This window comes from Protopterus annectens, chromosome 3.part1 (assembly GCF_019279795.1).
Source record: "Protopterus annectens isolate FY-2018-M chromosome 3.part1, PAN1.0, whole genome shotgun sequence".
In the NCBI taxonomy this organism is placed as follows: Eukaryota; Metazoa; Chordata; order Ceratodontiformes; family Protopteridae; genus Protopterus; species Protopterus annectens.
Genome location: NC_056732.1, coordinates 1,571,842,015 through 1,571,866,326, shown reverse-complemented (window position 1 = coordinate 1,571,866,326; position 24,312 = coordinate 1,571,842,015).

Genomic DNA, 24,312 nt, shown 5'->3' with positions numbered 1-24,312 from the left:
GAGAGAGAGACAGAGAGACAGAGAGAGAGAGAGGATTAGAGACAGAGACAAAGTAAGAATGGAAGGGAGTAAGGGAGTAAGAGCAAAGCATGTTTGTGTATGATCCATGGATGGAGAGTGGTATCTGGGTATTATAACGGTTGCCTATATTGTTTACTAATCCATACAGTCACATAGTAATTGCACATGGCTGTACACCTTTATGGCTGAGGATTGTCTACAATAATCTCTACAGTGTTTGAAAAATGTTGGCCTTGTAATGTGGACATTGGGACATATAGATCCTCAATATAATGATGTAGCAAAACCACACTGCAATGGATCCTGTCATTACACAATCACCCCCAACAGGGCACTGGTGACACACACACATACACATACTTACCAGCACTGAGTTTCAAACCCCTACTTGACTATGTATTGGTATTCCAGTGTTACGCAGTTATTGCATGCCCAGCAGAGCTTACATGTTGGAGAACTGTCCAAAGGTATCTTTGAAGGTGAGTGACATCAACAACAGTGCTAAAGGAGGAGTAAGGGACGTGTAGTAAGTGTGAATGTCCACAAAATTAGGTGTCAACAAAGACACACACTTTTCAGAGAAACACACACATTATCACAGTTGGCAGAATCAAGATTAGAACTCCTACCTAACTAGCTTGCTACACTACAGTATTGCAGAGTTACCACAAGTGCCATATAGCTCATAGGGAAGAAACATTGCCAAAAGGTTATTTCAAGGTGAATGACATCAGCAGGCATGCTAAGGTAGGGGAATGGGAGGTGTAGTAAGTGTGAATGGCTTCATAATCATTCATCTCCACACATACTTGCCAGTACTGAAATTCAAACCCCTTCCTAGCTATGCACTGCTACTATAGTGTACCACAGTTATTACACACGCCACGGAGCTTATAGGCTTGATGCTGTCCCAAGGTACATCTAAGGTAAGGAACATCACCAGCCCTTGCAAATGCTGGCATTGGGTGATGTAGTGGGTGAGAGATTCCAAAAATAATTTTACCCTACACACACATTCACATTTTCCAGGGGGTAGGTTCAAACCTCTACCTAACAATCTTTATGGACCATTATGGCTATGCATTTAGCACATGCACCACTGACCTGAGATGGTGTAGGGTTGGCAACAGGTACTTCTAATGTGGATGATAGCTACAGGACTGCTAAAGTCAGGCTCTGAGATGTGTACTGGGTGAAAATGGGGCCAAAATCTTTGAGGTACAGACATACATATGTACACAGACAAATACTTGCCACAGATGAGATTCAAACCTATGCCTATGTAGTTACTGCTACTACATTGTTCCACAGTTAAGGCACGTACCATGGAGCTTACATGTTTGAGAGTTTTCCACATGTATCTTTGAAGGTGACTAATATCAGCAGCAGTGCTAAAGGAAGGGTAAGGAGAGAGTAGTAAGTGTGAATGTCCATATAAACAGGTATCATCAAAGACACACACATTCTGTCACACAAACACACACAGTTGCCATGTGTAGGATTAGAACTCATACCTACCTAGTATGCTACACTACAGTATTATACAGTTATTGCAAGTGCCATGGAGCTAACATGTTGGAGAGCTCTCCACAGGTCTCTTTGAAGGTGACTAACATCAGCAGCAGTGCTAAAAGAGGGGTAAGGGGAGAGTAGTAAGTGTCAATGTCCATAAAATGAGGTATTATCAAAGACACACACTCTCTTTCACACAAACACACACAGTTTCACAGTTGGATAAAAAAGCTAGGAAATCACTCCACTGGTTACCCACAAATAAAAAATAAAGTCAGTTTTGTTAAGCACTTTTTGTCTCTCCTTATAGGGAGACTTCTTCAGATAACAGACATGTACAAATGCAAAGTTTAAATAAAAAAGTCATCACTCATGTGACACTTAACACACACCTCCATTTAAAGACACCCTTCCCTATATTATTAACTATAACATTTATTTCAATAGTTTGCAAGTAATGCCTTAAATATTCTCTTACTAAAATATTTAGCCTAAAATTCCTAATCAACATTATTTATTTCATGTATGGGCGGCACAGTGGTGCAGCGGTTAACGTTGTCACCTCACAGCAAGAGGTTCTCCAGTTCGATTCTCGGCTGGGGTGCCTTCTGTGTGGAGTTTGCATGTTCTCCGTGGGTTTCCTCCGGGTACTCCGGTTTCCTCCCACATTCCAAAGACATGCATCTGGAGCATTTCTCCCCGGGCCTCCGCTGAAAACAGGCTCTGTGGAACCTAGTTGGACTTTCCCAGTTAACAAATGATAAATAAAAAAAAAAAATAAAAAAATGTATATTTTTATTTTCATTTTAATTGTTTTCTGGTGTTTACAGTTTCACAGTTGTCATCTCAGGGATTAGAACTCCTACCTAACTAGTATGCTCCACTATAGCATTACACAGTTATTGCAAGTGTCACAGAGCTTATATGTCAGACAGCTCTCCACAGGTATCTTTGAAGGTGACTAACATCAGTAGCAATGCTAAAGGAGGGGTAAGGGGAAAGTAGTAAGTGTGAATTTCCATAAAAATCAGGTATCATTAAAGACACACACACAATCTCACACAAACACACACAGTTTCACAGTGCCATGTCTGAGTTTAGTGCTCCTACCTAACTAGTATGCTACTCTATAGCATGACACAGTTATCACAAGTGCCACAGAGCTTATATATTGAAAACCTTTCCACAGGTATCTTTGAAGGTGACTAACATCAGCAGCAGTATTAAGGGAGGGGTAAGGGGAGAGTAATAAGTGTGAATGTCCATAAAGTCAGGTATCATCAAAGACACACAGACTCTCACACAAACTCACAGAGTTTCACAGTTGCCATGTCTGGGATTAGAACTCCTACCTAATTAGTATGCTACACTGTGGTATTGCACAGTTATCACAAGTGCCATGGAGATTATATGTTGGAGAGTTCTCCACAGGTATCTTTGAATGTGACTAACATCAGCAGCATTGCTAAAGGAGGGTAAGGGGAGAGTAGTAAGTGTGAATGTCCATAAAATCAGGTATTATCAAACACACACACACACACACACACACACACACACACACACACACACACACACACTCACATGCACACACATGCACACACACACACACACACACACACACACACACACACACACACACACACACACACACACACACACACACACACTCTCTCTCTCATGCAAACACACACAGCTTCAGAGTTGCCATCTCAGGAATTAGAACTCCTATCTAACTAGTATGCTACACTATAGTATTACACATTTATCACAAGTGCCACAGAGCTTATGGGACTAACACTTGTCCAAAGGGTTATTTCAAGGTGACTGACATCAGCAGGCTTGCTAAAGTAGGGCAATGAGAGGTGCAGTGACTGTGAAATGGCCTCACTCATTCATCTCCACACACACACACACACACACACACACACACACACACACACACACACACACACACACACACACACACACACACACACACACACACACACACACACACATATATACACACCCACACTTGCTATGTTTGAGATTAGAACTCCTACCTATTTTTCAACACTACAGTAATACACATGTATCACAAGTGCCACACAGCTTATAGGGCTGAGACTTGGCCAGAGGGTTATTTCAAGGTGACTGACATCAGCAGGAGTGCTAACATGGGCAATGGGAAGTGCAGTGTGCGTGAATGGGCCATAAACCATTCCTATGGAAACACACACACAACACTCAGTCACACACACAGCTTTACATTTGACAGGACTGGGTATACAAATGCTAGATGAATACTGACTTGTACTATTGTGTTACACAGTTATCACAAACACCACAGGCACTATAGGGCTGAGGGCTACCAAAAGCAATGGCTACAGTGATTGACATCAGCACATCATGTGATATTGGCCAATTAGATGTGTGGTGGGTGGGACAGGACTCATGATGGAAATCTCTGTCACCGTCTGTCTCTCTCTTCCTCACATCGCTGTGTGTGCATGTTTGACATATTATAGTGTGTTGGCCTTGGATATGTGTGAGTATTCCTATCCAATGTGTGTGCAAAGCATGAATGGTGTACTTTGTGGTGTGTGTGCACAGACATCTATGACTGACAGATATGTATAGTTCACTGTGTTGTCAGAAATGGGTTTCATTTCTCTAAGTGTAGGAGCATGCCCATTATGACCTTTTGTACTGAGTGTGTGAATCCATTCCAGGTAGGTTGTACTCCAGTCCACGATTTTGTGTTCTACATCTACAGCTAGCAACCTGTTTCTGCAGGATATCTGTAGATAGGTTGACAATATGGAGTCACAATGGGCAACAGATAGTGGGATACTGTAACTATTGTGTCTGTGATGCTTGTGTTACATGGTTGGTGTTAGCGGAGATATTCAGACATATGTACTGTTTTACACTGTGATGTATTATGTCATTAACTTCTGACAGATATACTTATTTGCTCACAGTTATTTCCTGGAAAATACAAGACGAATGAAGCTGTGTCCAGTAATGTGGTGTGCAACCTACATATTCTTGCAAACTCATGCCTTTCTGGAGGGGTAGTTGCAGACACTTGCTGATGGGTCTGTGTAAATCGTCCAGCACCTTGGTACCATGATGGCTGAGGATCTCCTGCTTGTATATCTATCGATGTAACAGAATGGCCATATCCTGCTGTGGCCATACCTCTCAGCTGTACAGATTCACCCAGGTTACCCAGAGGCAGGGCTGATATATCTGGTCAGTTCCCCTTCACATTGTGGCTTACAAGCAGGTTTGTAGCCACGCATTACTGGGTTTGTAGGCAGGGGTAGTATAGGCACACATCAAAGTTTCAGACTTCACACACTCCATGACATCCGTGCTTCTACACCCCCACCGTGTTATTCTATCCTCTTCCTAACATTATGCGAGCAATGTCTGAGAAGTATCCCTATAGTTGTCCCTTCATCCCAGTGGTATTTAGGGGTTGGTCCACAGTTCATGCAGTAGGACATGGTGGGCATGCTACTGGGATTTGTCAACATGGTCTTGCATTTGTGTTCTGTGGACTGTGTTATGTTGTTAGTTGGATCTCCATGAGGTAACATACATTGGCAGTACGAGTGAGAGACTATTTGGTAGTGATGCAGGCCATCTGTAGCAGGCCAGTGTATTGTTACTCTTAAATTCCCAGGCTGCTAGCCACAGGATTCCCCTGGGGTGACAGGTTAAGTGTGCGAGGTGTTAATGGCAATAGTTCCTGTCCATATTAATCCATTGGTCTGGATGCTGGCAGGGTGCTGCTTAGGGTGCTGCTTACAAATAGGGACACACCTGCATGGGACACCACTTTAGCATGCTGCATTCTGTGGGTATTCCCATACAGAAGTGGGGGGTCATACTGTACTCATTCCCAACAGCAGGGATATGACCTGTGATAAACTTGTGGCTGATGGTGGGGTGAGCTGAGTACATGTGTAATATGGAAGCTTCTTACAGTTGACTCACAGATATACCTGGGACATTCCCCTTATGCTGCCTTGTGCGGGGACATAGGCAGTCTCAAATTACTTCATAACTGTGCCTTTTGTGGTCTTCTAGTGATTGGCCGGACTATATCAGTATTCCATACTACACAGACAACTAATCTGCTGCTAACCTATATGTACAATTCCAAAGGTGTGTGCAGTTGACAGTTACATTTTATGTACTCTGTCTAGGGTACTTCCACCTGTGTACTGTGTGTATGTTTGGGCCCACATTCATGGCATGTCCATCTTTCAGATGGTGACAGATATTGACATCTGTACAGTGAGTATGGATGACTGCTGACATGGGTATTGCTGAGATGCATTGTGGTTGGGACTGCAGTTATCGGACCATGGCCCTGTCATAAACAGTTCTGGCCATAGGCCACCAAGGCACAACCCTCCATGCCTACATGCTGACCACTTCCAGACAATATTGAACAGACAACAACCTAACACATGGCCCTCTGCATATTGTACACATGCAACAATCTACCCTGTAAATTGGGCCAATTCAAATAATCTGTGCTCCACAGTTATTAAACCTACATGTACATGTTACTGCATTTCTCCATAGGATTGTGGAGGGGGAGGGGCACACCTGACAACTGTAAACATTTGCTATGACTGTATTGGTGTTTCATGTACTCCGTGGGCTTCCATTTCATTTTGTATTTGGACCTATCATGCAGACTAGAGGCATATCAGTAGAGTACAGATCTTAGGTTTTATTGACCTACATTTCAGTTTCAGACTTCTTACCCTTCAGAACTAACATACAACTGCCAGACCCATTGTAGTCTGTCTGTGTAGGTCTGGAGGGAGCTGTTCACCATTGCCATCAACTGGAGGCCTTATCACAGCCTTTCTTTATGGTCATCCACACCTGTCCTGCTGACTGAGGCTGGTGTTGGGAATGTAAGCCTCACTGACATGCATGTGCTTGTCCTATGGACACACATTTGGGCCACCACATGTACTGTAGTGGGATTTGACACCTTGTCTAGTACTGCCTACTTTGTTGACACCATTATTTGTTATGAATTTCATGCTGCCCATATAGGTGTCCACTATCTGCTGCCATCCCATTCAGCTGCCCAATTCCCTTGCATGCTCACATCCATACCATAGATACAACTAACAAAACATAGTACTCCATTCAGCAATTGATAGGAAGAATAACTTATCTTGTGGCTGTGCCAGTATTGAGGACGGTGATGGAGGGCTGACTATGTCAGATGCACATAGTACAGTCCCTATATATGGTAAAGCAGAGGTAGTGGCATGTTTGGCATCCCTTTTACTGTATGTGTGAGCCAAAGAGAGGTGTCATTCCCTGGGTTCCTACAGTGTCAGTGTATGTGCTATACATTGCCTCTTTGCTAAAGCCTGGGCATACTGGGCATGCCTCCTTCTGGCAATATGGGCAGGCTCAGGGTGTTCCTCCTCTGAGTCCCTCTTTGCCTGTGATGGCTTTGGCAATGGTGGGGGGCTGTGTGGCCTTGCCCCATGCTTTCCTGCTGCAGCTGTTTCCGCAGGATTATATTGTGTAGCATGGCACTTACAATGAAAATTTGTGTATATGTAGCTGGAAAGTACTGCAAGGCTCCACCGGATATGTCCAGGCAGTGGAACCATGACTTGAGCATGCCAAACACATGCTCTATTATGATTCTGGTTTGTGCGTGTGCCTCATTATGGAGTTCTTGTTTGGGTGTGTGTGTATTTCTGATGGGTGTTATCAGCCACAGCTCCAGTGCATAACCAGCATCCCCTACCAGGTGGCCGTATGGGATGTCCCCACTGGCAAATGTCTGGTACAGCTGTGTCATATGTCAGATGTGGGAGTCGTGATAGCTTCCAGGGCTGCCAGCACACACATTCAAGATAATGCCCTGGGCATCGCACATGATCTGGCAGCTGATGGAGGGGAAGGCCTTGCAATTTATGTAGACCCTACCCCACTCACTGGGTGGCACTTTGATGTGTATGTGCATGCAGTCTATAGCACCCACTACCTCAGGGTATTCTGCTATTTGGTGGAAGAGACAAATATTGCTGGTCAACGCCTCATGAGTGTTGAGGAAATATATGTGCTCACAGGCATGTGCTGACATGGCATCCAAGAACTAGTGGAGTACCCTGAATGCTGATACCTGTGAGATCCCCATGATATCCCCAGTTGGCTTTGGAAGGTACCTGTGGCTAGTATTCTTAAGCCTACACATATCTTGGTATCCACTGGGATGGGTTCCCCTCTGTTGGTAATGTGTGTGAGGTGTGGCCAGCACAGCTCAACAATTTGCTGCAGAATGTCCCTGTCCACCCTATAGTGCTCCACTATCTCAAGCTCATGTAGCCCCTGGTAGGTTACCCTGGGGTTTGTATACTCTTCTCCTTCTCACTGTAGGCTGGTTGTCAGCATTCACATCCTCACCCCCCTCGGTCTCTTCCACATATTGATACATGAGAGCAACAGCAGCCCCTAACATTTTGTTAGTTTTGTCAGGTAAAATTCCCCTGTCTGTGTACACTGGTGATGTAGAGTTTGTGGGAAAAAACAGAGTGAAAGTTGTTTGCATAGTTTATAGTAGTTTGCTGGGCTGACTACTACATTGAATATATGCTTTCTTTGGAGCTGTCTTGCCTCCATTTTGTAATTTGCAGAAATGTATTTGGTTAGTAACCGAATACATTTCTGCAGGTTACACTATTCCTGCACAGACGTCTACCTACTTCCTGGATCACTAATTCACCTCATTTGCATGTTTTTCACCAGCAACTGGGGTATGTAGCATACAGCAGTGGTGTCCATGCAGGAATAGTGTAGGAGCGCTCATGCAGGTCCTATGAGCTCATTCCTGGATCACTCATCGGCCATATTGTGTGCAGCAGCTCTTGCATTATTCCTGCACACCATGCAGAACTTGCTGAGTCCTGGCAAGGGTGTACGTATTAGTTTCCCCTCCAGTGTCTGGCAGTGTTCTGTACAGACTCAGACACCTTGGGTGACAATTTTCTTGGAAACCATGATGGAATTAACTCCAATACCGAGTTGCTCACAGGACAACCAGCATGCAGCGACAAGCACTGTCCCCAAAAAGTCTCAGTAGTCTGATATGTAAAGGCATGAAAAGTATTATCATGGAAATGATCAATAAAGATGTAGTATACCTACAGAAACTGGACCAAACCCAGTTTGGCTTTGTCAAGAGCAGATCATGTCTACCCTACTTGATGGACTTGTTTGAATGGTAACCAAAGCAATGGATGAGGAAAAAATGATTCACTCCACCTGTCATGGCCTGACAATGCATTTGACAATATAAGACCATCAGGCATTGTTGACAAACTGTAGAGGTTAGGTACAAACTAGTATGTCAGCCAGTGAATAGTCAAGTGGCTGACAGATAGGCTCCAGGAAGTTAGCATTGGGGAGTCCACATCAGTCATCAGTGGAATCCCTCATAAATAATTCCTCAGACTCCTCCTTTTAGGCATTTACTTCTCTGCAGTCATGGCTACAGTCAGTGATCTCTGACTGACTAAATTTGTAGATTATTGTAAATAAGGAGCTGTAATTGAATCCCACACTGACACAAATGTTATCCAGGATGGGCTGACACAGACATACAGTTGTTGTCAGAGCCATGGACTAGCACAAAATGCCAAGAAATGCACAATACTATCCTTTGGAAAGTCATCCACCCTGGTAATTATCATATTGACAGCACATCTCCAGCAGTTGACCCAGTAGTCAGGGACTTATGGACACATAGTGATCTAACCTTTGACTGCCATGTGTCTGTAATATTGGGGAAATCATTCTATGTTACATAACCTATAAACAAAGGTATGTCATGTAAATCCAAGGAAGTCATTGTTCCACTGTATTCAGCATTCATCAGACCTATCATTGAGTGCAGTGCCACCTTTGGTATGTAACTAACCAGGCATATCCGACTAACATCCACAGACATTCCACCCTAAACCACTAAATGGTGTATGTAACATGTCCTATGCAGACAGTGTCAAAGCTCTATCTGCATATTCTGTCTCCTACATGCTTTGGAGGGGAGGTGTATGCCTGCCATACAGGGTGGTGTTAGACCCCACTTTGTACCTCCTGCATATCCACAAAAGAACTAGCATAAGAATTACCTGTTTTATAGATTTACACCTTGCCTGTGGATTAAATAGAACATGCTGGGGTGATAGGTATGTAACCCAGAGACTACACCCTATATGGAACAGGCTCTCCATCCACATGAAGCAGGGTGCCGCCCTAATGCAAATCAAGTGTAAGTTACGCAATTGGATGGGAAACAGGACCATCATACCTAGTTTAGGACCAATGTCTCTAATGGGCACAGGGGAAACTGTAGATGGTTCATCTCTCATGTCCTGGCTTTTAGATGTTTCAGCCCCCTAAACCCTGCTTAAACTTTTCAAGAGTATTACACCTTGTCAGAGTTTAGGGATGCATTGCTAGGCTTAAAGAAGCCCTTGTGTTTGTTAGCCTATTAACTCAATACATCCAAGTGATACACCCAGGTGGATCTACAGTTAACTCCTATTGACGCCTCTAGGCATTAAATATTGCTTGTTCATATTTGCATCAGTAATTTCAAAACCATGTTCTGTACAATGTTTTAAAATATTTAATTTTAAAACTTACACAATACCGGACTCAACTGCATTAATATTTGACTTCTGTCTACTGCAGGTAAATAGACATTAATTGTTGTTTTTATGATATTAATTTATATAGATATAATTTTCACATTTTTCAAAATATCTCAAAAATCGGTAACACAGACAGAACTCCTTAGCCTCATATGAAAGCTCTCAGCTAGATGAATAAAATTCTGCTAACAGTATGTATGTAACTTGAGTGGTTGCTGAGATATTGTAAGTTGTTTACAAAATATTACAAATGTAATAGTTACTCCCCTGGATTCAGCAAGCCCTGCATGGTGTGCAGGACTAGTGCAGGAGCTCTAGCAGGCAATATGTCTGCCGTGCGATTCAGGAATAAGCTATAGGGATGTGCATGAGTGCTCCTGCACTAGTACTGCATGGACTGAGCCCCTGAATGCAAATTACCCCATTTGCAGGTGAAATCCATGCAAATGAGGTGAATTTATGATCCAGGAAGCTGGAAGCCGGCCATGCAGGACTAGTGTAATCTGCAATAATGTACTTGGTCAGTAACCGAGTACATTTCTGCAAACTACAAAACAGAGCCATGACAGCTCCAAATAAAGGGTAGATATTATGTAGAAAGCATGCCAATGGCCAAATGTATGGCCATTGGCATGGAAAACAATTGCAAAAATAAAAAAAAAAACAACATTTATTTTTTTTTACCCGATCCTGGCTGTTTAAGTATAGGGCAGTGGCGCACAAATGGGATGGGTTGAAAAATAAAATAAAACCCCTAAAATAAGCATTCTAACCAAAATCAGTATTTTGCCATTATATTCAATGGCAGGCAAAAGACATCATGGCCAGTGAATAGTGGTTGCTAAGGGGGAGGCTCAGTGTGAGATCTGTAACTACGCATCAGCAGGCAATCCTATGCAAATGAGGGGAATGATACTTGAATCCCAGATTTCCCCGGCATGCTAGTCAGCACCCAACACTGTGAGAACAGGAATAGCTTGGTGCAAGCCTAGGAGTTAGCTGACATCATGGGGGGTTGTCAGGCATACTGTAAGTGGATTGGAGCCCTGTGGCTCAGGTTTGCCCTTAGCTTAGCAGAGCTAAGCAAGGGGGTGTGTCTGAGGCTGCCTAGCAATATTTAAATTGCCTAAGCGGGTGTGCACGCCGTGCACCAGGTTTTAAAGGAAAAAAAGTAAACCAGGAAATAGCAGCTCTGTGCAAATTTGAGCACTGTGTTTGAGCGGCATGCACCCCCACTTAGACAGGAAGGCAATGGGAAGGGAAAACAGCAGTAGGAAGGTAATCTAGGAGAACTAGCATAGCTGGCAGGTGAAATGTATCAGAATCAGCCAATTACACAGGCAGCAGACCAGCCCAGCCAAGAATACTACTATAAACTATTCAAACACCTTTCCCTCTGTTTTTTCCCACATACTCTACACCACTGGTGTATACAAGCAGGGAACTTTAAACAAACAAAAACAATAAAATGATAGGGGCTACAGCAGCTATCAGACATTAAAATGTGGAAGAGGCTGAGGGTGGTGAGGATGAGAATGCTGTTGACCAAACTACAGTGAGGAGATAGAGAAGGGTGTACAGCCCCAGGGTAACTTACGAGAGGCTACAAGAGATGGAGATTGCGGAGCACTATAGGGTGGACAGGGACCTCCTACAGCAAATTGTTGAGCTGTGCCGGCCATGCCTGATACACAGAACTAACAGAGGGGAACCCATCCCAGTGGATACCAAGGTATGTGTTGGCCTAGGAATACTAGCCACAGGTATTTCCCAAAGCCCAACTGGGGATATCATGGGGATCTCACAGGCATCAGCATCCAGGGTATTCCACCAGTTCCTGGATGCCATGTCAGCACATGCCAGTGAGCATGTATATTTCCTCAACACCCATGAGGTTTTGGCCAGCAATATGCATCTCTTCCACCAAAGAGCAGAATACCCTGAGGTAGTGGGTGCTATAGACTGCACGCACATATGCATCAAAGCTACCCGGTGAGCGGGTTAGGGTCTACATCAACTGCAAGGGGTTACTCTGCATCACCTGCCAGGTTGTGTGCAATGCCCAGGGCATTATAATGAATGTGTGCGCTGGCTGCCTTGGAATCTATCAAGATTCCCACATCTGGCATCTGATGCAACTGTACCGGAGATTTGCCAATGGGGACATCCCTTATGGTCACCTAGTGCGGGATGCTGGTTATGCACTGGAGCAGTGGCTGATGACCCACATCAGAAATGCACACACACCTGAACAAGAACTCCATAATAGGGCACATGCACAGACCAGATTTATAATAGAGCATGTGTTTGGGATGCCCAAATCATGGTTCCAGTGTCTGGACACATCCAGTGGAGCCTTGCAATACTCACCAACTACATGTACTCAAATTGTCATCGTATGTGCCATGCTACACAATATGATCCTGCAGAAACAGCTGCAGCAGGAACAGCACGGGGCAGAGCCACACAGCCCCCCACCAATGCCAAGACCTGCATAGGCACAGAGAGACTCAGAGGAGGAACAAGCTGAGCCTGCCCCAGTAAGCAGATGGAGGCGTGCCCTGGCCTTGGCAAAGAGGCAACCACATAGCACATACACTGACACTGTAGGGACCCAGGGAATGACACCTCTCTCTGACTCGCACATACAGTAAAAGGGATGCCAAACATGACACTACCTGTGTTCAACCATGTATAGGGAGTGTCCTATGTGCATCCAACATAGGCTGCCCACCAGCACCATCGTCAATACTGGCACACCCACAAGGTAAGTCACTGTCCTTATCAATTGCTGAATGGAGAAGTATGTGTTGTTACTTGTTTCTATGGTATGGATGTGAGCATGGAAGGGAATCGGTTGGCTGAATGGGATGCCAGCAGATAGTAGACATCTATAGTGGCAGCATGAGATCTGTAACAAATACTGTTGTCACCATAGTAGCCAGTACTACACATGGTGACAAAACCCACTGCAGGAAATGTGTTGGGCCACATGTGTGACACACACATGCCAGTCAGGGAGGTTAACATACCCAACAACAGTCTCAGCCATCAGGACAGGTATAGACAAACACAAACAAAGGCTGTGCTAAAGCCTCTGAATGATGCCTATAGATAACATTCCCCCTGGCCTGCACAGACAAACTACATCAGGTTAGGCATTGGGATGTTAGTTATGAAGGGTAGGAAGCCAAAAACTATGTAGGTCAATCAAACCTAAGACCTGTTGTATGCTGATATGCCTCTAGTCAGCATGATAAGTTAGAATACAGAAGGAAATGGAGTACATGACATACCAGTACAGTCATAGCAAATGTGTACAAGTGTCAGGTGTGATCCTCCCCAATCCTATGTAGAAACAGTCAGGTGTGCCCCCAATCCTATGTAGAAATGTAGAAACAGTCAGATGTGGCCCCCCAGGCCTCTGTAGAAATGCAGAAACAGTCAGGTGTGCCCCCCCAATCTGCTGTAGAAATGTAGAAACAGTCAGGTGTGCCCCCCCAATCCTATGCAGACATGTAGTAACAGTCAGGTGTGCCCCCCAATCTTATGTAGAAATGTAGAAACAGTCAGATGTGCCCACCAATCCTGTGTAGAAATGTAGCAACAGTCAGATGTGCCCCCCAATCCTGTGTAGAAATGTAGAAACAGTCAGGTGTGCCCCCCAATCCTATGCAGAAATGTAGAAACAGTCAGGTGTGCCCCCCCAATCCTATGTAGAAATGTAGAAACTGTCAAGTGTGCCCCCCAATCCTATGTAGAAATGTAGTAACAGTCAGGTGTGCCCCCAATCCTATTTAGAAATGTAGTAACAGTCTGGTGTGCCCCCCCAATCTGATGTACACATGTGGTAACAGTCAGGTGTGCCCCCCAATCCTATGTAGAAATGTAATAACAGTCAGGTGTGTCCTCCCTCCAATCCGATGTAGATGTAGTAGTAACGTATGTGTAGGTATAATACCAGTGGAGCACAGATGACCAGAGTTGGCCAAGGTAGCAGGATAGATTGTAGCATTTCAGCAATATCCTAGACCTGGTCATTACCAACATGGGAAACTGGTGTTCCACACCAGAGATCAATTCCTCGTTGGTCAGATCCGACCACAAGCTAATCAGCCTAGACATCCACATCCCACCCCCAGCCCCAATTAGGAAACCATCGTAAGAAACTTCTCAAAAGCCAACTTCACACTTCTTAAGACAGAAGTGGCAAACTTCATGACACCCATGCAGACGAACAATAGAGGTATGACTGCCGAATCCTACACAAATGCACTTTATAAGCACTTACATGAGTGTATGGATCATGCTATCCCTAATAGAACCAAGATGTTATCCTCTAAAAAAAGGAAGCCAATCTGGTGGACCTCTGCCATAAACAAACTCTACAACAGAAGAAAGAAACTGTTGCAAAAAAGAGTAAAATCCCATGACTGGAGGAACTCCCTGGTCAACCTCAGTAAGAAGCTGAGATCCCTCACAAAATCCTCCAAAGCTAGTTACGAAAACAAAATTGCCACTGACTCTAAAGACAACCACAAAGCATTCTATAGCTATGTCAAGAATCTAAATGGGAACACTCAGATCTACTCTGAGTTACAGCATAATGGCACTAAATATACAGAACCAACTGATATTGCCAACATCCTAGCAGATAGGTTCAGTGCTAACTTTACCCCCCTCTCACCCCTAGAGGGCCCATCTCTATACCTGAAGAATGCAAAGTTCCTATAATCACGGCTGCACAGGTAAAAAACACACTCTCCAAAGCCAAGAACACAGCATCCATGGGACCTGACAATATCCCAGGCTGCGTTCTACACAAACTACAGAATGAACTGGCACCCTACCTAAGTACCATGTTCAATCATAGCCTCACCTCAGGCTTTGTACCCACTGAATGGCACCGTGACAGTTATCCCACTCCACAAGGGGGAGCCATGACGGACCCGGGAACTACCGTCCCATTAGCCTGACGAGCCTGGTCTGCAAGGCCATGGAACGTATCATCATGGAACTCATAAACAAAGACATTGGTAATCTCCAAACTTTGGACCCTACACAGTTTGGATTTGTAAAAGGCAGATCATGTCTCCTAAACCTGATTGACTTCTTTGAAGCAGTCACCAAAGCCATAGATCAGGGTAAAATGGTTCACACAGCTTATTTAGATCTCGCCAAGGCTTTCAACACCATCCCCCACTCTGGAATTATAGATAAGCTCACTAAACTAGGTATAAATCCCTATGTCACAAGATGGGTTGCCAACTGGCTCACGAACAGAACCCACACTGTGAAAGTAGCGGATTCCAAATCCGACATCAGACCAGTGACAAGTGGAGTACCACAGGGTTCAGTCCTGGGTCCTCTCCTGTTTGGTATCTACTTCTCTAAAGTGCAGGCCAACACAGAAGGTCTTTGGCTAACAAAGTCTGCAGATGACTGCAAACTAGGAGCCATAATCGAAACTCCTAACGATGTGGACAAACTACAAAAGGGCCTCAATGAGACAGATACCTGGTGTCAAAGCCATGGCCTGAAGCACAATGCCAAAAAGTGTATTGTCATCCCCTTTGGTAAAAACTCTGTACCCATGAACTACCACATAGCTGGTAGTCTACTTAATGAAAATGTGATGAGACCTTGGGACACAGGTGGACAGTAGTCTCTCCTTTGATAATCACATCGCCACAGTGGTCAGGAAATCCTTCTACGTGGCTCATCTCATCACAAAAGGATTCTCATCCAGAAAAAAAGAGGTCATTGTTCCCCTCTACTCATCACTCATTAGACCCATTATAGAGTACAACGCCCCTTTTGGTATGTACCTCACAAGACATTTACAGCAACTGGAAAGACCACAGAAATACCTCACAAAGAAGATTACTGGCCTCAAACATATGCCCTATGCAGACCGTCTCAAAAAACTACAGCTTTACTCCACCGGATATCGCCTACTCAGGGGCAATCTCTGCCTAACATACAAAGCTATGTCAAACCCAGAGCTGTTGGACATGCTCCACTTAAAGAAATCCCAATCCCTCTGAGCTACACGCTCTAGGGACCTTAACCTTGTCACCACAATAAACTGAACATGCTGGAGGGATAGATTCCTGTCCCAGAGACTTCCCATACTCTGGAATAGACTACCTATCTATGTCAAACAGAGCTCCTCATTAGCACTCTTCAAGAAAAATCTTGATGATTGGATGGGAAATGGGAAATTCACCCCGGGGATCACTTTTGTGGCTCTGCTCGACAGGGGCACAGGAAAATAATTTTCTTGGGTGGTGAAAGCCAGGGTACATTTTTTGGCTAGGCTTGTATGGGCCCTAGGGCTGATAGCCTAGTACCTACCTATGAACCTATGAACCTATTTGTACAATATGCAGGCATGTGTGTGTTAGGTTGGTGTGTGCTTCATATTGTGTGAGAGTGGTCAGTATGTATGCATGTTGAGGTTTGACCTGGTGGCCATTGCTCACTACTGCCAATGACAGGGCCAAGTCCTCACAACTGCAGTGCCAAAGACAATTCCCCCCCCCCCAGTATAACACATGCTAGCAATTAGCCATTGTAAATGTATGGTGGTAATATGTGTTACCATCTGAAAGATGGACATGCCATGACTGTTGGGCTAGATATACACGCAGTACACAGGGAAAAGTACCTCAGACATACAGTATATAATGTGTAACTGTGAAATGGACACACCCTTGGAATTGTACATACAGGTATGCATCACATTATCTGGGCTTGTAGTAGGGAATTCTGATGTTGTCTGGCCGAACACTCGCAGATCACAAAGGTGATAGAACTGATGTATTGGGAAATGGCTGATGTCCCTGTACAAGCCAGCATAACTGGAATGCCCCATGCATATCTGTGAGTCAGATGCAAGTAGTGTCCATAGCACACATGCACCCAGCTCACCCAAACACCGCCCACCGGTACCTCTCTGGTCATATCCCTGCTGTTGGGAATGGGTACAATATGACCCCCACCTGTGTATGGCAATAGCAAAAGAATGCAACATGCAGTGCAAGTGTCTCATGCAGGTGTGTCCTTAGCTGTAAGTAACACACTGCTGGCATCCACATCACCTGAGCAATACTGATAGAAAGTATTGGCATTAATACCTATCACATCTACCATGTCACTCCAGGGACATATACGGTATGGCAGTCTGAGACTATAGGACTGACAGAATGCAATGACCTGCTACATCTGGCCTGCATCACCATCAAATGGCATACAGGCCTCTGTGAATGGCCAATGTCTCACCGTACTGCCAATGTATGTTATGTCATGTCATGGACACCCAAATAACAACATAACACACTCCACATAAGACATATGCAAGGCCATGTGGACAAACTACAGTAACATGTCCACCATGTCCCACTGCATGAACTGTGCACCAACACCAAAACACAGCTGTGATGAGGTGATAACTATAGGAAAAGTATCAGAGAATGTATGCATAATGTAGGGAAGAGGATAGAATAATAGAGAGGTGGGTGGGAGCATGGCCAGCTACACCATAATAGGGGTAATGTCCTGACTTATGACCCCTGCCTCTCAGTAACCTGTGTGAATCTGTACAGCTGTGAGGTATTGCCACAGCAGGATAAGGCCATACTGTCATGTCGATGGATGTACAAGTATGGGGCCTTCTGCCAGCACTATACCAAGGTGCTGAACTGGATACACAGACCCATCAGCAAGTGTCTGCAGCTCCTCCTCCAGAATGGCATAACTTTTCATGAATATGTAGGTGTTTGACCACAATACTGGACATAACTGCATTCATCCTGTGTTCCCCAGGACATCACTGTGAGCAAAAATGTCCACCTGACAGTACTTGAGGACATAAAACATCACTGTGTATAACAGTACACATGTCTGAATATCTCTGCTAACACCAGTACCATGTAGCAGAAGCAGCACAGACACAATCACCTACAGTACACACTATCCCTTGCACAGTGTGACCCCATATTGCTGACTGATCTATAGATATCCTGCAGAAACAGTTTGCTACCTGTAGGTGTAGAACACAAAGGTCTGCGATGGAGTACAAACTACCTGGAATGGATCCAACATTCAATACAGAAGGACATACTGGGCATGCTCACATGCTTAGAGAAATGAAGGTAAAGAGAAATGAAGGTAATGTCAGAAAACATAGTAAAAGGTCATACTGGGCATGCTCACACACATAAACAAATGAAGCCTTTGCTTGCCAACAACAGTGGACCATACATATCTGACAGTTGCAGATGTTAGTGCATACAATCCTCAGTATGCACCAGTCATACTTTGCACACACATTGGATAGGAATACACACATATATCCAAGGACAACACACTATAATATGCCAAACGTACACATACATAAATGTGTGGAAGAGAGTGACAGTGACAAAGAGCCTTCCATCATGCGGTCTGTACCACCCAGCACACAGCCAAATGGTACAACCACATGATGAGTAAATGTCACTCACTGTAGAAATTAGCCACTGGTATCCCTCAGCATTACAGATTCTGTGGTGCAAGTGCTAGCTGTGCAACATGACTGTACAAGGCAGTAGTCATCTAGCAGTTGTATACATGCACCTGTGGACTATAAACCTTCTTGTGCCTGAGTGAGGTGTGTCTACCTCTAGATGAATGGGTTATGGCCTATGCACACACACTGCCCTCCCCATAGTCCTACTATGACAAGCCTGCTGATGTCATTCACTTTGAAATACACCTTTGGGAAAGGAGTATCCCAGTAATCTCTGTGGCATGTCCTATAACTGCGTAATGCTGTAGTGTGATAAACTAGTTAGGTAGGAGTTCTAATCCCAAACATGGCAACTGCGTGTGTGTCTCTGTCTCTGTAGGGAGCAATGCTTTTTAGGCTAGTGACACTCACTACAATACAAATTCCCTACTTTGGCAAGGCTGCTGATGTCATTCACTTTGAAATACACCTTTGAGAAAGGAGCAATCCAGTAATCTCCGTGGTGTGTCCTATAACTGTGTAATGCTGTAGTGTGATAAATTAGTTAGGGAGGAGTTCTAATCCCAGACATGGCAACTGTGTGTGTGTGTGTCTCTGTTTGTGTAGGGAACAATGTTTTTAGGCTAGTCACACTCACTACAATTCAAATGTCTACTTTGGAAAGACTGTTGATGTCATTCACTTTGAAATGGACCTTTAGGAAAGAGTAGCTCAGTAATCTCTGTGGTGCATCCTATAACTATGTAATGCAGTAGTGTGATAAACTGGTTAGGTAGGAGTTCTAATCCCAGACATGACAATTGTGTGTGTGTGTGTGTGTGTGTGTGTGTGTGTGTGTGTGTGTGTGTGTGTGTGTGTGTGTGTGTGTGTGTGTGTATGTCTGCCTGTGTAGGGAGCAATACGTTTTAGGCTAGTCACACTCACTACAATTCAAATGCCCTACTTTGGCAAGCCTGCTGATGTCATTCAGTGTGAAATACACCTTTGGGAAAGGAGTAGCCCAGTACTCTCCGTGGTGCATCCTATAACAGTGTAATGCTGTAGTGTGATATAGCACTTTGGTAGGGGTTTTATTCTCACACATGGCAAGTGTGGATGTTTGTGTGTTTCTTTGTCTGTGTAGGGTGCAATGCTTTTGAGGTCATTCACAGTCACTACAACCTCAATTGTCCTTCTTTGGCAATCCTGCTAATGTCATTCCCAGTGAAATACATCTTTGGGGAAATAGTACTCCAGTAATCTGCATGGCGTGTCCTCTACCTATGTAATGCTGTAGTGTAATAAACTAGTTAGGTAGGAGTTCTAATCCCAGACATGGCAAGGGTTTGTGTGTCTGTGTGAGTATCTGTGTTTGTCATTTGTATCCTGTGTGGAGGTGGCTGTGAGTTTGTAACAACTGGACTCATTGTGGAGTGGGTTTTGCAAATTTCTTATATGGTTGCTCTATTATATGTCACAATGTCCACATTACAAGGATAACAGATGTGAAATAGCAAAGAGGCTGGGGTGCCAATCTATATCCCTACATGTGACATCAAGGCCTGGCAAACAAAGTTAGCAACCCTTGTATTACCCAGGGAACAGTCTCAACCCATGTCTCATACACAAACACACTTGCCTAGGCAACAACCACTATGCTGGTAGTACCCTGCATATTGCCCACAGATAGTAACCATGGTGTGATTGCAGTGGACTATAGAGGGCATGGCAGCCTGTAGTCCACTGCAATCACACCATGGTGTGATTGCAGTGGATTACAGAGGGCATGGCATGCTGTCCATCAGTACAATTGGCACGTACTTGCAGACAGTGTGACTTCACTATGTTCCCCACTGGATGCTTGCAACACCTGTGGTGCCATCAAATGTGACCCACAAAGGCCATACCTTGCCTTAAACACATGGCCTGTATAAGCAGATGCCACTGACACCAGGGAATACCTGTATCATGTTATCAATGTAGGTGCAGGGTCAACCTGCTGTCCATTACCAATTCCCACCACATGAGGCCAGAACTGGCACATCAGATGATAACAATCTGTGTACACAACATTGGCCAGACACCCCAGGTACAGTTACACATGTCACTGTACATGCATGTGGGATGTGTGCACATCCCAGACAGTGTCCATATCATGGACTAAAGAACACATACATGGTAAGCATTGCACAGCAATGGCCACACACAATAGTTACACAGGTGATTGGATGGTGAATACAATACCCACCTGTGTGGGCCAATCCAGACACTACACCCCTGAGCCACACTGCAGACCATTGTCATGTGGCCTGATGCCATCCTTCACCTAGCCTTGTATAGCCTTCTGGCACAGACAAACACTTCACACATGTAAAGCAATGCATGCATGCATGACAGTACTGGCAGCCGGTGTCTGTGTGTGTGGTGTATGATGCTTCCGACCACATTCACACTCACTACAACTACCATTAGCATACTGAAGCATGCTGTCTGATGTCAGACACCTTCACATACCCTTTGCCCATATAACCTCCGGATAACCCCTGTGCTGCATGTAATACCTGCACATTACTGTATTGTGGCAAACTAACTAGTTAGGAAGTGTATTCCCGACCAGATCAAGTGTGTCAATGTGTGTGAGTCCTGAGGGGGTGTGACTGTGTTGATGCTGACACCTGCTCATGTGGACAGGTATGTGTACTACACCTACCATATTGCTACCATATCACTGTTGCAGATGTCACTCACCATCACATATACGTTTGGACAGCTCCTCAACATGTAAGCTATGTGGCTCATGCAATAACTGCATAGACATGTGATAGCAATACATAGTCAGGGTTTGAAACCTTGTACTGGTAGGTGTGTGACGCACACAGGCTTAGGGTTTCTCTCCCACCCTCTCCCTGACTTACTTTGTCACTGTCTGTCTCTTTCACTTCCTTTCTAGTGGATGTGGAGAACTACACTTGCTTTGCTTAGGCAGCAGCTTGTGCTTTGTAAGTGATGCTCATGATCAGCTGATGGCCTCTGCATGAATTGCAGCCCTATTCTAGCTGACTGCATGTGGAACAGCTCTGGTAACATTCCCATAGCCAATTGCATGGAAACACACACCAATATTTAGGAACATCATGTGGGTGTTGGGCCTTTTCATTCACTGTGAGCAGGACCTAGAGCTGGTGTTTGGCAAACAGCATCTCAGATGGATTTGGGATTTACTTCTAACAACATACACTGTAGAAACAGGCCAACACACAGGATAGGGATGTGCCTGACATGACTGCAGAATGTAAATGTTGCTATTCTGCATTTGGAGTAATGTCGGTTTAACAGGGTGTTTGTGGATATGGCTGGTCTACATGTTTTAATACCTGTCATGACAATGCTATGTTTTTGAGGAAATCCCAATCTCTAGGATCATCTGCAGACTGGACAGTGTGTGGTGCCTTTTGTTTCTTGTGTTACTCAAAGAACACCTATCTGACAATTGCAGAAGCATAGTGTGAGGATTGCAGTCAGTACATGGTGACAGCCATGAGAGTTACTGACTTCATATCCCTCATAAGACATATGTCACAACAAACCCTGTTACAAGAGTAAATGTATGAGGTTATCACATCAACATGTCAATATTGGCCCTGTGTTTGTGCCCCCAGCCACAGCTCAAGAAGTGCATATGTTCTGTACACCATTATTTATTGACATCATATCTGATAACAAACCAGTGAGTTATCAGACTGCTACACATGTTATGTATAGTAGGGGTTACATTTGAGGACATAACCTGGGCATTCTGTGGTTGTGTGTACAGTATTGAGGTCTGTGTACTTATGGTGATTGTCGACAGTATATATATTGCAAATATGTACCTTGACCTGTGTACAGACTGTGGTAGATGTTATTGTTCTTGTTCTATCTGATGTTACATGCTGCTCCAGTGTATGGTACTCTATTGGCTTACATGTCTATATGGCCAAAACACACATGTCCCATACCACAGACAGGCATCGGACCACATTGTGTAGTGGCCCAGCATATGTAGGGTTAGTGTGTGAGTGGCACATATGAGGATGGTGTTGATCAAACAGTCCATATACTGTAATATTAAGATAGCTTACTATATGTGGCTGTGGCTGTGTTCACATTGGTTGTGGGTATGCACTTTCACACAGGTGTCTGTTACTCTGTGCTGTGACATGCCTGTAGAGCCTGCCATATTTGCAGGTACATGTGTATTCCCTCGTAAGAAATGTAGGCCAGTGTTGTGGCAGTCTGCCTGTAGTTTGCACAGTGCTTTGTTACATGCCAAGCAGCTTAGTGTACTTACCCAGTGTGATGTTATGTCCAGATATTTGCCAGATGTATTGCTGCCGGGCCACCATAACTGTCATGTATTTCAAACAAAGCAGTGGGATGCTGTACAGATGTATGTCACTAACTAATGGGTAGTATGTGGTCATGTGAACTCTGCACCTGTGGTTATTATGTGTCAGGACAGACAGGAGTGTGTGAATGCATAACCTATGTGGGAATATGTATTTTAGTATTTACGTGATATACCCATCTATATGGTTGTTAACATCCACAATGTCAGGCTTGATCCACATGTCTTGCACTAAGTGGTTCTGTGTGTACCTCTGAACTGACCAGAGTGTGTCAGACTGTCCACATTTATTGGCCATATCTGTGCTGTAGTCCACAGGATCATTACTGTGCTAGCAGTGGTACTGTACTATGATGTCCTTAGGATGTCTGTCAGTAGCGAATAGCGCACAAGTTAAAAGCAGATGTAACCTCCCACACACAACATGTCTGTTAAGACAACCCCTATTACAGTAGCAACAGTCTACATATATACTTGCAATACATACCTGACATTCGCTTGCACTAAGAGGTTGGGAATACTGGGGCTGAGGTAGGACTCCACTCCATGTTCTGAACATATGATGAACATATATGTACATATAATTATCCATATATATATATATATATATATATATATATATATATATATATATATATATATATATATAGATATATACACATAAACATATCAACATACATAGATGGATATATATATATATATATATATATATATATATATATATATATATATATATATATATATATATATATATATATATATATATATATATATATATATATATATATATATATATATATATATATATATATACATATATATATATATATATATATATATATATATACTCAAATATATACATATACATAGCAATATATGTCTACACATATACATATATAGATACATATGAACATATACTTATGGTTATCTACATATATATTGACAGTAATAGGTATAACAGAATAGATATGTATGCACATATAGTTATAGATATCTACATATATATGTACATAAATAAGCATATCTGTACACATAGGACGTGCATACATATATAGCTATATATACGTATATATATATATATATATATATATATATATATGTATATGGTATACAATCACATAATCACATAGTCGATCACGCTGTGTGTGATTAATGTATGTGTGTAAATCAAATAGCAGAACCATTAGTGCGAGTACTATATTGTCAAA